The 16,547-nt window shown below is 46.7% G+C and overlaps 1 long non-coding RNA gene across 1 annotated transcript; it reads right to left on the minus strand.

Moving 5' to 3' along the window:
• Nucleotides 1-11,681: 11,681 nt before the first annotated feature.
• LOC108520992 (uncharacterized) lies at nucleotides 11,682-14,365 on the minus strand. Its single transcript, XR_001883085.1, has 3 exons — nucleotides 13,219-14,365; nucleotides 12,848-13,039; nucleotides 11,682-12,749 (listed from the first exon to the last, which is right to left on the minus strand). It is a non-coding gene; the product is annotated as an uncharacterized LOC108520992 (long non-coding RNA).
• Between the last annotated feature and the right edge of the window lie 2,182 nt (nucleotides 14,366-16,547).

The raw sequence follows: 16,547 nt of genomic DNA on the forward strand, positions 1-16,547 counted from the left end.
AAAAAAAAAACTTTATTTACAAGCCAATGTGAGGGAGGGGCGAGGTTCACCGGTCTCCGGGGGCGGAGGCCGACGAAGTCGCTCTGGCGTTCTCGGGCGATGTTCCTGGGTCCCGCGTATGAGGAGGGGCCGAGGAAGTTCGCACCGCGCGCCCGCTGGGAGCGGCTTTTATGTTCTGGGCCCGGGAGTGGGAGGGCAGTGGGCGGGACATAGGCGGGTCGGGGTGGGCCGGTAGGCGTGGCTAGGCGGGTTCCGGTTTTCTCCGTTGGAGGTCGGGTTGTGCCTGCGCAGTCGACCCCTGTCTTTCCTGGGCACGGGAATGTTGACGGTGAAGAACCCGGAACTGCGCCATCTTGCCTCCGTTTGTCCAAACATCCAGTTTTCCACAAAAAAAATTATAAGACATGTAAAGAAATAGGAAACTGTGACCCATATACAGAAAAAAAAATCAGACAACAGAAATCATTCTTGAAAAGACTCGTATGTCTGACTTAACAAAGACTTCAAAGCAGCTACTATAAGTATGTTCAAAGAACTAAATGAAACCATGCTTAGAGAAGTAAAGGAAGGTATTATAACAAGGTCTCATCAAATGAAGAAGATCAATAAAGAAATGGATATTATATAAAAAAAGAATCAAATAAAAATTCTGGACTTGACAAGTGCAATTGACAAGATAAAAAAATCAATGGAGGCATTCAATAGTTGATTTTAGTTGGCAGGAGGATCAGAACACTTGGAGATAGATTGATGCAGATTATTTAGTCTAAATAAAAATGAAGAAAGGGAATGAACGTCGTAGCCTCAGAGAAATGTGGGACACAAAAAGTCCACCAACATATGCAAACTAAGAACACCAGGAAGAGAGGAGTAGGAGAAAGGAGTAGAAAAATGTTTGAAGAAATAATGACTAAAAACTTTCCAAATTTGGTGAAATATATTAATCTACATATCTAAGAAATGCAGCCATCTTTAAGTGGGATACATGTGAAGAGATCAGACACATCATAGTAAAAACGCTGAAAGACAAAGAGAAAATATTGAAATTCATGAGAGAAAAATGATTCATCACATGAAAGGGAACTCCAAGAAAGTAACAGATAATTTATCATGAGACATAATGGAGGCCAGAAGGCAGTAGACAACATATTCAAAGTGTTGAAAAGAAAAAAAAAATTCACTATCAATTAAGAATTTTATATCTAGCAAAACTATCTTTGAAAAATGGTGGTGAGATAGACATTTCTGGATAAATAAAACCTGAAGGATTTGTTGCTTGAACACCCACCTTACAAGAAATCCTGAAGAAATTCTTCAAACTAAAAATAAGTGACACTAGGTGGTAATTCAAATTCACTAAAAAAAAAAAAAAAAGCACTGGTAGAAGTAACAATGTAAGTAACTGTAAAAGACAGTACAATTACATATTTCTTCTTCTTTCATCTCCTAACTAATTTTAAAAGCAATTGTATAAAACAATATGTATATTATTCTATCGTTGGGCCTATAATATATAGCTATGTAACCTATTTGGCAATAGTAGTATAAAGGAGGTGGGTAATGATAAACAGTATTAGAATAAGCAAATAACAGCAGATGGTAACTTGAACCCATCTAGTAGATAAATTATTATAACATAATACTTAAATTATTATATTATTAATTATAATTTATTATAGCTATTATATTTGAACAAGAAATGGTATATAACAACACTAATATAACAAACAAAAATATGCATGCTTACTCTCCCTTCTTTTAGCTTCTTTAAAAGACGTTCAATTAAAGTTATGCATGCATAATGACATTTTGGTCAATAACAGGTCACGTATATGTCGGTGATCCCATAACTTTATAATGGAACTAAAAAATTTCTATTGCCTAGTGACATCATAGCTGTTGTGATGTCACAGTGCAATGCATCACTCACATGCTTATGGCCATGCTGGTGTAAACAAACCTACTGTACTGACAGTCATATAAAAGTATAGAACATACAGTTATATACAGTGCAGAATATTTAATGATAATAAACAGCTATGTTACTAACTTATATATTTATCATGCCATACTTTCATTGTTACTTTAGAACATACTCCTTCTGCTTACAAAAAAGGTAAACTGTAAAACAGCCTCAGGTAGATCCTTCAGGAGGTCTTCCAGAAGAAAGCATGGTCCTCACAGGAGCTGGCAACTCCATGCATGTGATTACCCAGAAGATCTTCTGGTGGGACAGGATGTGAAGGTGGGAGGCAGTGATACTGAGTGTCCTGGCCCTGTGTAGGCCGAGGCTGATGTGAATGCTTGTGTCTTTGTTTTTAACAAAAAATGTTTTAAGTTTTAAAAACTTTTTAATGATAAAAGCTCATAGAATAAGGATATAAAGAAAATATTTTTGTTCAGCTGCATAATTTGTGTTTTAAGCTAAGAGTTATTACAAAGGAGGTGAAAATGTTTCTAGTTTATCGAGTAAAAATGTTACGGTAGGCTAAGGTTAATTTATTACGAAAGAAGGAAATTTTAAAAATAATTTAGCATAGCCTAAGTGTCTTGAGTTCATAAAGTGTAAAGTGGTGCACAGTAATGTCCCAGGACTGCATGTTCACTCACCAGTCACTCACTGATGCACACAGAGCAACTTCCAGTCTGGTAAGCTCTGTTTCTGCTAAGTGTTCCATACAAGTGCACCATTTTTCATCTTTAATACCATATTTTTACTGTACCTTTCCTATATTTAGATATGTTCAGATACACACATACTCACCACTGAGTTACAATTGCCTGCAATGTTCAATACAGTAACTTGCTGCACAGGTTTGTATCCTGGGAGCAAAAGGCCATGCCATGTAGCCTAGGTGTGTGGTAGGCTAGACCATCGCAGTTTGTATAAGTACATGCCATGATGTTCACACAACAAAATTGTCCAGTGACACATTACTCAGAATATATCCCCATCATTAGGTGATGCCTGACTGTAGGTAGAATAATTATAACAATGCATTAGTGTATTTGTGACATCTATACATGTGATCTGTGTAATATGTGTACTAATATCACAAAAAGGGGAGGCGGGATAGAACTAATATCTCAATATTATACTGAATTGTTAGAAACCTGAAGTAGATTCTAAGGTAAGATGTAAGTTGTACGTCCTAGGACAATTACTAAGAAAACCAATTTTTTAAATGTAGGGTGAAAAAGTCATTACAAAATTAAAATATTGTAGAATATATTCACTTAGTGCAGTGGAAATCTATGGAGGAGAAACAGAAGAACAAACCAGTACACCAGACACAGAGGAAACTAAAAACAAAATGACAGGGCCGGGTGCAGTGGCTCACGCCTGTAATCCCAGTACTTTGGGAGACTGAGGCGGGTGGATCACCTGACGTCGGGAGTTTGAGACCAGCCTGACCAAAATGGAGAAACCCCGTCTCTACTAAAAAATAAATAAATAAATAAATAAATAAATAAAATAAAATAAAATAAAATACCCGGGCATGGTGGTGCATGCTTGTAGTCCCAGCTACTCGGGAGGCCGAGGCAGGAGAATCACTTGAACCCGGGAGGTGGAGGTTGCAGTGAGCCAAGATCGTGCCATTGCACTACAGCCCAGGCAATAAGAGCAGAACTCCATCCCAGAAAAAAATGAAACAAACAAAACAAAATGATAGACATAAGTCAAACTGTATTAATATGGACACTAAACGTGAATGGATTAACAATCCAATCAAAAGATAGAGATTGTCAAAATGGATTTGTTTTAAGTAAGATCTGTCTATAAGAGATGCACATTTGATTCAAAGATACAAATAGGCTGAAAGTCAAAGGAAGGGGAAAAGTAGGCCATGCAAATAGTACCCATAAAAGACCTGGAGTGGCTTTACTATAACATCAGAACAGATAGACTTTAAAACAGGAAAAAATGCTGCCAGACCTAAAGAGGGGCACTTTCTAATGATGAAAGGGTGGCTCCATCAGTAATACAGAATGGCTATCAACTTGTATGCACTATCAATGGAGCCCAGAGAAACACAAAGTCAAAACTGACAGAATTCAAGCTAGAAATGGACAATTCAGCAACCATAGTTGGAGACTTTATTACTCTGCCTTCAATAATGGATGCAACTGGTCAGACCAACAGGCAAATGGAAGACTTTAATAACACTGTAAACCAACTAGACCTAACAGGCATCTATAGAACCCTCCACTCAGTGACACCAGAATGCACATTATTTTTAAGCATATATGGCCTATTCTTCAAGATCGACAATCCGTGAAGGCCATAGAAAAACCCAACCAGTGTTAAAGATGTATATTATGCAAAGTAAGTTCTCCAACACAGACAGAATGAAATCAGAAATGAATAACAGAAATAAATGTAAATTTTAACATATGTGGAAATTAAACAGCATAGTCCTAAATAACAAATGTATAAATAAAGACATCCCAAGGAAAATTAGAAACTACTTCAAGAGAAATGCAAGTAAAAAAACACAACATACCATAATGTATGTGATGCAGCTAAAGCAGCACTTGTAGGGTCATTTGTAGCTATAACAATCCACACGAAAAAAGAAGAGAGATCTCACAGTGATATTCTAACTTTCCACCTTAAAACACTAGGAGAGCAAACTAAAACTAAAGCAAGCAGGAAAAACAGTAAGGATTAGATAAGAAATAAATTAAATCAAAAATAGAAAAAAATAAGGCAACCAAAAGTTCTTTGGAAAAAGAAATCGACACACTGTCCATATTACTAAAATCAGGAATGAACATGTAACATCACTACCAACTTTACAGAAATAAAAAGTATTATTAAGAGAGTACTGGGAAGAACTATATGGCAGGAAATAAGGCAATTCAGGTGAAATGGACAAATGCCTAGAAAGGCACAAACTACCAAAACTGCCTCAAGAAGAAATAGAAAATCTGGATAAACCTGTAATGAGTAACAGAATGAATTAATAATTTTTTAAACTCCAGCAAAGAAAATCCCAGTCCCAGATGTTTTCACTGGTTTCATTGAGTTCTACAAAATATTTCTGAAAGAATTAATAATGATTATTCATCAGTTATTTTTAAAATATTATTTCAAAACTTAATCCTAAAACTTACCCTCTGAGGCCAGTATCACCCGGATTTCAAAGCCAGAAAAACAAATCACAAGATAAGTACAGACCAATGTCTCTTATGAATATAAATGCAAAAATCTGCAACAAAATACTAGCAGAGAGAATTCAGCAACATATAAAAATGGTTATACTCCATGACCAAGTGGGACTTACCCCAGAAATGCAAAGTTGACCCAACATGTGAAAGCCAATCAATGTTATACAACATATTAGTAAGAAAAATAATAACATGAACTTATCACTAGATACAGAGGACATACATGATGAAATCTGACATGCTTTCAGGATAAATGGTCAACGAACTAGGGATAAAAGGGAAATTCCTCAACCCAACAAAGAGCATCTATGAAACACCCACCCCTAACATCATACTTAATGGTGATGGACTGAATGCTTTTTCTAAAATCAGAAACAAGACAAAGACATCCATTCTCACCACTTCTATTCAACATTGTACTGGAGGCTCCGGCCAGGGCAACTAGGCAAGAAAAAGAAATAAAAGGCATCCAGATTTGAAAACAAGTAAAACTATTTCTTTTCACAGATGACATAATAATCTTGTATGTAGAAAATCCTAATGAATCCACTCAAAAAGTATTCAAGCTGATAAACAAGTTCAGTAAAGTTGCAAGATACAAAATTAATATACAAAAAGCCATTGTATTTCTATAAGCTAGCAAAGAACAATCTGAAAATGGAATTAAGAAAGCAAATGCATTTACAATAGTGTGAAAAAGAAGAAAATACTTAGGAACAAGCTCAACAAAGGAATTAGAAAACTTGTACCTTGAAAACCACAAAACATTGTTGAAAGAAATTAAAGAAGATACAATAAATGGCAAGTCATCTCATGTCCATGGGTTGAAAAGCTTAGTGTTGTTAAATGCAACACTCCCCAAGTTAACCTATAGATTCAGCACAATTTCTATAAATATTGCAGCTGCCTTTTTTGCATAAATTGACAAGCTGATTCTAAAATTCATATGGAAATGCAAGTGCCCATAATAGTGTAATCAATCTTGAAAAAAAAAGTTGGAGAACTCACACTTCCTGTCTTAAAATTTCCCACAAAGCTACAGTAATCAAGAGAGTGTGGTGCTGGTATAAGGACAGATGTATAGGTAATCGAGATTGAGTTGAGAGTTTAGAAATAAACCCTCACATTCTATAGTTAACTGATTTCCAACAAGGGTCCCAAGAAAATTCAATGGGGAGAAAATAGTCTTTTTAACCAATGGTACTGAGACAATTGGATATCCATGTGCAAAAGAATGAAATTGGACTTCTACCTCACACCATACACAAAAATTAACTCAGAGTGGATTATAGACATAAGTGTAAAAGCTAAAACTATAAAACTCTTAGAAGAAAACATAGGAGCAAATTCTTATAACCTTACACTAGGCAATGTTTTCTTAGCTATGACACCAAAAACATAAGTGACAACAACTATTAGATAGTTGGGACTTCATCAAAATTTTCAACTTTTGTGTTTCAAAGAGCACAATCAAGAAGATGAAAAAGACAATCCACAGAATGGGAAGAAATATTTGCAAATCATGTATCTGGTAAGGAACTGGCATACAGGTTATATGCCATACCGGATGTATATGGCATACGGGATATGGCATATAGGATACATATACAGGAAAGACTCTCACAATGACATGACAAAAAAGACAATCCAATTTAAAAACGAGTGAAGAACCTGAATAGACAATTCTCCAAAGAAGATACATGAATTGCCAAAAAGCACATGCAAAGATGTCCCACCTCCCTGGCCATTAGAGAAACGCAAGCCTAAGCTGCAATGAGGGCCCACTTCAAACCCATTAAGTTGGCTAGAATCCAAAAGGCCAACTATCAGAAGTGTCAGCAGAGATGTGTAGAAAGTACAATCCCCACACACTGCTGGGGGAAATATAAAATGTGTTGCCAGTTTGGAAAACAGTTTAGCTGGACCACGAGATGTTAAACACAGTTTCCACGTGACCCAGTCATGCCACCACTAAGCGTATAACCAAGAGTGAAATATAACCAAGTATATAACCGAGTGAAAACACACGACCACACTAAAATTTGTGTGTGGATCTTCATAACAGTATGACGGCAGTCTCCCCTTATCTGCAGGGGACATGATCCAAGACCCCCAGTGGATGGCTGAAACTGAGATTACTACTGAACCCTATATAGACTATGCTTTTTTGATATGATGGCCAAAATGGCTACAATGTAGCTAATGGGGAGGTGGCAGATCTGGTGCAGATCTGCTGGACAAAGCAATGATACAGGCTGCGTGCGGTGGCTCATGCCTGGAATTCCAGCACTTTGGGAGGCCAAGGCGGGTGGATCACCTGAGGTCAGGAGTTCGAGACCAGCCTGACCAACATAGTGAAACCCTGTCTCTACTAAAAATACAAAAAATTAGCCAGGTGTGGTGGCAGGTGCCTGTAATCCCAGCCACTCGGGAGGCTGAGGCAGGAGAATCACTTGAACCCAGGAGGCAGAAGTTGCTTGCAGTAAGCCGAGATTGCGCCATTGCACTCCAGCCTGGGCAGCAAGAGAAAAATTCCATCTCAAAAAAAAAAAAAAAAAAAAAAAAAAAAGATGATGTATATCCCAGGCAGGATAGGGCAGGATGGCACAAGATTTTATCACATGACTCAGAATGGCAGACAACTTAGAACTTATTGTTTTCTTCTGGAATTTTCCATTTAATATTTTTGGAGCAGAGTTGACTATAAGTAACTGAAACCATGGAAAGCAAAACTGCAGGCAAGGGGGGACCACTGTGTTCCTAATAGCTATAGAGAGAAAAATCCAAAATCTATCAACCAATAAATAAGTAAAATGTGGTATATCCATACAATGTAATATTATTCATTAAGAAACAGCAATGGACAACAACATGAATGAGCCTTGAAAACATTATGCTAAGTGAAAGAAAAGACTACATATTGTAAAATTCTATTTATATTTTTAAAAACTACCAAACAGGGAACATCATAAAGACAGAAAATCTCTAGGTGGTTGTCTATGGCTGGCTAGGTTGGAAGGAACGGAAAGGACTGGGAGGAGGTCTGGAGCTTCTTTGGGATTGATGCTCTGAAGTTGGCTCTGCTGGAAGCCAGGCAAGTGTGTGAGTAGAATACACTAAAAACCATTTGACTGTGCAATTTAGATTTGTGAATTGCATTAAATGTGAGTAATATCCTCATAAAGCTGCATGGGAAAAAATATGACATACGAACACATATGTGAGAATCCAGACATCCTGTCTTAAGCCAGACATGAAAGACATTTGTAAAAATATAAATCAATGCCACAATCCTATTTGTATAAAAATATTGTATGTCATGGGTTTATTATTGTTATTTTATATGAATTAATACATGTCATAAATTTTTCAGTTTTAATTCTCAATACAATAAACTCAGTGATTTTTAAGAATGTGACAGGGTCTTGAAAGCAAAATGTTTGAAAACTGTGAAGTCAGAGGAAGGTGTCCCCTCAAGGCAATGTCAGTGGGGTCAAAGGAGGAGAGGGGGAGAGCCCAGGGGCTGCCTCCCCTGGCGACGCCTTGAGAGGGGACTGCCTCCGAGGCACCTGATGCTTCTCAGAGCATGAGAAGCTGAGGGACGGGCCATCAGGACTGTAGTTATTCAAAAGCTGTGAGGGGCAAGGTCCCGGGTCTAAGGATAGGATCGGCCCTCAATGCCCCTGGGCACCCTCCTTCTGCTGCAAAAAGAGGACGTGACTCCAAGGACGCACAGGTGGGGCAGTGGGACACTGAGGAGCCCTGAGGAAGCTGCAACTTCTCCCTCCTGCGGATGGCCTGCAAGAGAGATGACGCAGGGTCCTCTTCAGGATGAGGACAGGGTACACTTGAGGAATGGAAGGGACTTGGGCAGGGATGTGCAGTGGGCTTGCTGGTGCCACTGGGCCCAGGAGGTCTACAGTCCTGGATGCTCCAGGCATCTGTCTGCTGCGTGGTGTGGCTCTCCTGCTACTGGAGGCTTCTTGGCACATGCAGCCATTCTGGGGTGGCCCTGATAGCTGTGACCCCTCCACCTGGGGCTCCCTCAGAAACAGCCTCCCTCCGCCACTGGGGAGGCCTGTTCCAGAAACCAGTGGGGACAGACAAAAGCTGTCATAGGACCCAGAATATGGATGCCACTGTCCGAGCTGGCACACGAGACGGGGCCCATGTCTTCTGCCCTGCAAGTGGGTGCTGGTGAGTTAGCGGTGCACCTCTGCCCTGTGCAACCACACTGTTCCACTAGACTTTCTTGGACCAGATGCTGCCACCAGAGCTGAACCCATGCCCTTTCCAGCCATGCGAGGCCAAGCCTGCGCCCAGGCAGCACCAACTCCTCACATGCCTGCTGGGCCGGCTGGAGAAGCACTGTGGGCTCCTGGACCTAGAGCCTTCCTGCTCCATCCCTCGGCTACCTCAGTTGTAAAACAGAGCCGATGGTGGATGGCACGTGCTTCCCACAGTCTGTGTGCAGACCTAATGGGGTCCTCGGGGACAGTGTGGAGAACACGTGTTCATCCCCAAGTGACACGTGACTTGCCCATCATCATGACATCCCTATCAACATGTGACACCCCTGTCATCCTGGTCCGGGCTCATCCCCAAGCTGGCCCAGCTCTGCGCTCCTCGTTCACGCCATGAGTGGAGGGGTTCTCTCTAGAAACTCAGAGTGCAAGGTGATGCGTAGTCAGAGCAGACTCTCCTTTAGGAGTGAGGAAGAAATCCTCATCCTACTCAGACACGCTCCAGTGGGGACCTTGCCGGGACGTGTGCCAAGCGACGGGAGCCCCAAGGAGGTCTCTGAAAACTCCAAGCTGTGCTGCAAAGTCGGGTGCACAGGACAACGTCCAGGCGGTCACCAAGGGATTCGCCTAAGTGCTTCCCAGCCGGCCTTGTTGTGCGACCCCTTCCTCCCTGGGAAGCGTGACACCAGGATATCAATGGCAAAGTCAGTGGTGAAGCCAGTGGTGATTGTGGCCCCACGCTTGGCCCCGCAGCAGCCCTTACCTCTATGCAGCTAAAAATAAGTTCCATGCTCATTTCCAAAACAGGAACAGCTATGAAAATTGACAGCAGCCAGGTGAGGTGAGTGGATGGGAGTGGGGGTGTCTAGAGCGGCCCATTCTGCCCCGACACTGTGCAACGTGGGGTGATCTGTGTACCCTCAGCCTCTCCATCTGCAAAGCGAAGGGGCTGCAGGGAAGGACCGCTTGGGTCCCTCTGTGTCAGACGAGGGGCAGCCTCTGTTTAAGGCATGAGAGGAGCCCTGTCATGGTCTCCCTAACCGACCGTTGATAAAGAGAAATGATCAGGTCCGGGGGCCATTAGGCAGCGTCCCGGCCCCTGCTGCGAGCGCAGGGCTGGAGCGTGCATTCAAAAAGCCCATTTTCCATCCCAGCACTTCTGTCTGTTTGAATTACAGGACTCAGCCGTCCCCTCCTGCCGGCCACCGCCTCCCCTCAGCCCACCCTTCAGCCCTGCTTTTGGAGTGGGGGATCTGTGCTGGAGACAGACTCAGCCTGCTTCCTTTTCACCTTCTCCTTATGCACTGAAAACCGGCTGCTGTTGCATTTTGCCAAAATTGCTATTAAAAGACCCTAAGATTGAAAAGTGTGAGTGGGCAGCCTAAAGACACCCTGACTCCCTCCAGCACCCTAGCAAATTCACCCACTGGACCAACAAGAACCAAGTGTGAGTGGGCAGCCTAAAGACACCCTGACTCCCTCCAGCACCCTAGCAAATTCACCCACTGGACCAACAGGAACCATTTGTCTGATTGACATTTTTGTTTTAGGGATCTTGTTAAATTCGTGCTGCAAGACCAGACTGGCCTCAAGGCAGTAACTGCCTGAGCCTCAGACCGTGATTAGAAACACTACTCAGTCCTCAGTGCTCCAGGTCTCTGCAAAGTGGTCCTGGGATGCGTCTCCAGACTCCTCCCAGCCTCCCTTCCCAGGTAGCAGTGCCGGGAGAGAACAAGAGCACGTAGCCGGGAGCCAGCTCTGCAGAGCTGCTGCATCCTGGTTACCTCAGGAACCACTGCCCACCTAAGGCACCCTCCTCACAGCCCCTCATCCGAGGCACTTCTCAGCTCAGAGTCACTGCTCAACCTGCCCCTTCCTTCTAGCGGCTTCTCCAAGCAGCCCCCTTCCCTCCCCATGTGAAGGGCCAAGCAGGAAAGAGAGCTGAAGTCTGGGAAGGATTCTGCTTGTCAATCATGCCCCCCTGGTTTGGTACCTGTGCCCTAAGCGCTTGGCACTGGGTGTGTTTCTTATAAATCTAGATGATACATTTGGGTTTGAATGAACCATAAAATGCCCCAATCTTGGCAGGGAGGCATCTTTGCTTTAGGAAGAAAAAGGAAATAATCCAGCTTATGAAGGTAAAGTTGAGCGGGTGGTGCTTTTTGATAAGGACACCCATAAAATGAGTAAGAACACGTTTTATAGGTGCTGGAATCTTTAGCAGGAGGTCACCTGGGAGGCTGCAGAGGGGAGGGAGAGCTGACCTGTACAGGGGCATCCAGTGAGCAGGAAATGCCCCAGCACCGACGGGAAGGAGGGCCGCCTTCCTACACAGGGCGGCGCTGGAGACGTCCCAGGTGACAGTGACGATGACGGGGTAGCTACCACTTACTGAAGTCCTGCCGCATGCCAGGCGCTGAACTGTGGCTCGCCCACGTGCTCTCATTTAACCTAGGCCAGCAGCCTGTGTCACCACTGCCCCGTTTCACTGACGAGGAAACCAAGGCCAAGTGCAGTCCATTCACGCAGCCAAGATTACACAAGCAGGAAGTAGCCAGGCTGAGCCTCGAACCAGGTCTGCTGGATTCCAAAGGTCATGACCTTCACCGCCGGGCTTGGCTGGTTCAGCATGTCATGACATCATCATGACATCAATTATACCTTATTTATGAATTCATTTAGTTTTTAGTTTTAATGTTCCTTGAAAACATGTGAATGTGGTTCACATAGAAACCTCCGTGGCAATGTTCATAAGCTCCAGGGTGGATTTGTGTCATGTCAACCCCTACCCTAACACCAGCCCTGCCATCAGCAGGACAAGGCCAGAGGGCCACGAGGGAAGGCAGCTCTGACTCCCACCTACTTCCCTCTGGGCCTGGAATGAAGCCCTGACCTCTGCACAGTCACCATGGCCCTTTTGTGCCATTGCTCTGATCTTCAGAGCCGTTCTCTGCACCCAGCACGCCGGCAGAAGCGTCAGGTTCCAACACGATCCTACTTCCTTGTTTGACTTCCAGCCCGGGGCTGCTGTGGCCCGCTCCCACCGGAGCCTCATCGTGAACTCGCAGTGATTTCGTAAGTTTTAATGAGTAAATTCCAGAATTAGCCCCACGCACGCATAAGACACCCCGGCACACACCCATGGAAACACCGTGACTTGGGTGGGCGTGGGTTTGCTCCATCTGAGAGGAGACCCAGGTAGGCCCAAGAGGTGTGGCGGTGCCCTGGGATGGCCAGGACGAGGAGCTGTCCCACGCAATGCAGGCCGTGTCGCTGAGCGGCAAACGCCAGGATACCAGGGGAGAGCAGCGCTTGGCAAAACGCGTGGCATAACTTGGGCAAGACAACATTGCAATGAATGACTGTGTGGAAGAAAAGACAGCACCCTTAACCCCATCATCACAGAGTTAACTGGGAGGTTTGGAAAGTACCTTTAGGAGCCACTCAGCCGAGCTGTCCCTGGTCTGCAATCCTCAGAGAGGAAATGAGGGGCTGCGGCTGCAAACACGCTGATGAACGAGGGGAGAGGTGAGGACGCCACTGCGGGACGCAACACCCAGGCCTGGGAAACACCCGTGCCATTGGATTCCCTGGGAAGCCAGAGGGTGACAGCTTGTCTCCAGCTGAACAAAGAGAAAAACAGACAAAGATCAAGGAAGAGGAGGGGGCTCCCATACAGGCGCTGGGAGGCCACCCTACTGCCTCCCCACCCTACCGATGAAACTGAGACCCACAAAGGGGAAAGGGCTGACCCAAGTCCCCAGCCACAGCCTGCCGAGTTGGGGCAAGCCGGACACTGTACCTGAAACCCTCTGCAGCCACCCTGTCACAGATGACACGTCTGATCCCTTCACATGTGAAACTCGGCCAGGTTTTTCCTCCACAAATCATCCTCACAGAGAAATTCTTTCCCAGCGCCGTGAGAGACGGTGAGGACCCCAAGGATAAATGAGCACATCCCAGAACGCCCGGCGTGCAGGGGACCTGGGAACAACAGGTGAGGGCTGTGCCCAGGGAGGGGGCTCTGCCCTGGGACTGCCGCCCTCCAGGACTCTGCCATCAGCTGCATCTTGTCACACAAAGGTGTTCACTTTCCCGTGTGCCAGCACATGTAAAAGGCTTGGCAGCACTGCCCTAAAGGATGTCCTCACATCTGGCAGTCCTGACTCCTCCTGTGCGAGGATTCCTCCTGAAGGGCAGAGATCCTCACCAGCTCCTGACGTAGCCTTTGGGGGCTCTGAGGCTTTCCCAAAGAGCTTGGTCTTGTTGCTGTTCGGTCTCAGCCACTCAGCATCACGTCTGTGAGTGATGATGTGCCAGGCACAGGCTCAGCCCTGGTGGGACAAGAGAAGAGGAGGCGAGAGGTGACGGCTCTACAACATGGTCCCTACCCTCCATCCCCTGAAAGAGAAGAGGAACCAGAGCCTGGGCTGCTGCAATGAGCCCAGCTGGTCAGTGAGTGTCTGGGGAAAGACAGCAGAGGCAGCGCCCTGCAGTGGCCGGGGCACGGCAAGCAGCCAAGGCAGGGCCGTTCGATTTTTGAAGCCAACCAGATAGAAAGAAGGAAGGGAGGGTGTGGTGTCACGGTTCGCTCTCAGCTTGATGCGTTCAGCTTGGCAGATGACAGTGACCCAAACCGAGAGGGAGTCTCTAGGAGGCTGTGGGGATGGAGGAGGCTGAGCCTCGCTCTCGGTTGATGTCCAGACCCATGCAGGACATCCAGGCATGGGAGGGTCTGGTGATGTTTGTGCATAGGGCCTGGCACCCAGGAGAGAGGCCAGCCAAGCCTGTGGAGTTGGCAGTTACAGACAGAGGGGCGTAGAGTTGTGGCTGGGAGCCCACTTACTGAGGGCAAGTTGGGGTGAGCAGTGAGGCGACCCAGGAACCCTGACGCCTACTGAGGAGGAGGCAAGAAGAGACAAGACGTGGAAGCTCACATGGGGTGTTGATGCCACAACGCAGGCCAGGCCAGCAAACTCCAGGCCTCAAGGGCCTGAGAACAGCTCAGCTTTGAGAAGCCCTGCACTGTGAATGAGAAGCTGGCGGGCAGCTCCACACCAATGCAATTCAGGAGCAGAAACACGTGCAGACACTGCAGGGCCACTTGCGTGCGCTTGTTGACAATGTGGGTGATTTAGAATGTGCTGGTTTTATCCTATTCTTCTTAGGTTGATGGAAAAACAGTTGCCAAAGGCCTCACAGATGGCAGCTGACTGCAGGCCCCAGCCCAGGCAGCCTCACCTGTTGGCCGAGAGCCCTTCCCACCTGTGCATGTGTGACTCCCCACGAGGTGAAGGAGGAACAGAAGCAGGCTCTGTCCTCTCACCTGTCCCTCTCATTCTTCCCATGAGAAATTCCCGAGGAACCCAAGCCCCACTGAGAATGGCCAAAGAGAGGAAGGACAAAGTCTCATGCAATCCATTTTTCAACACTACCCACCATGCCCAGGGCTCGGTGTCCAGGGGTCCTGGACGCTCCTTCACTGGACTGTGGCCCCCAGGGTTTCAGGGCCCCAGCACCAATGTGGCCTCTATCCACCCACAGCTGGAACCATCCAGTGTCCTCCTCCCTCCAGTTCCGGGGCAGGCCACAGCCACTCTCCCTTCCCAGGGTCTTGGATAACGCTGCCACCCTGGCGTCCAGGGTGTCTGATCACCCGGGGGTCCTCCTGGTCTCGAGTGGGCTCTGCACAGAGGCCAGAACACATTCTCCCCAGACCTGTGTTTCGAGAGGTCGCTCAGCCCCAGGCAGCACAGCCGGGCTCAGGATCCTATAGCTGACCTGGGGCCCCCCTTTGAGGGAGCAGCGGGCAGCCTGGTACACACCACATCAAGTCAGCCAAGGCCCGGCCTTCTTCTCACTAGCCGAGGCTGGAGCGACATAGGGCAGCCAGCCCCCACCCCGCCCTGGGAACCCACAAAGACCCAGGGACCCACAAAGGCTTGTGGACGGCGCTGGACCAGGGTCCTCTCCTCCTTCCTGCAGGGACACAAAAGTAGGGAGGAGGTGGCAGGAAGGAGGCTGAAAGGTTAGGCACACCCCAAGAAAGCTAGCGCACCTCAGGGCAACATGGGAAAGGCAGACAGACCTGAGCCTGGTGAACCTGCCCGGGCCTCCCACTCAGCCTGGCAAAGGTGCTCCTGGGTCCACTATAGGCCAGACCAAGAAACCCAGCAGCTGCAGATGTTCACACAGCCCGACTCAAAATGGGCCAAATCCCGCCTGCACCGGGGACACAGTCCCACCCTGCAGCCTCCAAGGAGGGACGGCCTGTCCAGCTGAGGGCTGGACCTGTGACCTGGCGCTGCCTGGCAGGCTCCCAGGTGGGCCTCTGTCTCCTACACCTTGACCACGTGTGCGCACCTCGTCGGGGGCTGCACCTTAATTAAATGTGGGCTTTCCCCAAGCTTGTTGTCCTCGTCCCCTTTTCTAAAGAACATTGAGTGGTAAAATTCAGGCGACAGGCAGAGCAGTCCCAGTGCCAAGACCGAGGGATGTGCGCCTCCAGACCTCAGCCAGAGCCGTTCTCGCAGCTGCCCTCTGAGGCCCCACAGATCCGACCGTCTGTGCCAATGGAGAAGATGGTTTTCCAATCCCCCACACAGCATGTGGCCAGGTGGGGGCGCGGGGGCTTCCAGGCATCTCCCCAGGGCAGGGCTGCCTCCTGGGAGCCCCCCACCCCCGCGGTTCCACGCGCCTGGGCCCCTCCTGGACGACCGGGGATCCGGCCCCGCCCACTGCCTAGTCAAGTCCAAACCTCGCTCCTCTTCCGAAGCGTCTTTCATGTGGTTTCCGTCTAATCTGAAAACACCTCCCTTCCCCATTGTCTTTGTATTTGTGAGCTGTTTCTTAAGTCACCTTTTGAAAAATCTAGTGCCGAGGAACACAGGTATTTCACGTGTGCACAGTGCCCGTGTCTACAAATAATTTGGATTTCACCCCACGAGAGAAGGGAGCGGCGAGCTGTGTGTGTGCAGAGCTGGACTCTGCTAAGAGGCAGGGCAAGGTTGGGGAGTGGTCTCTCTCTGGGCCTCAGTTATCCAAGCTGGGGGAGAAGGGCACACGTCCGTCCACAGGGCTCCTGCACAGTGGGCCCTGCGCCCAGCACCCCATGGCGTGCTGTTCATTAGG

This window comes from Rhinopithecus bieti, unplaced genomic scaffold (genome assembly GCF_001698545.2).
Source record: "Rhinopithecus bieti isolate Rb0 unplaced genomic scaffold, ASM169854v2 scaffold_50877, whole genome shotgun sequence".
Taxonomy (NCBI): domain Eukaryota; kingdom Metazoa; phylum Chordata; class Mammalia; order Primates; family Cercopithecidae; genus Rhinopithecus; species Rhinopithecus bieti.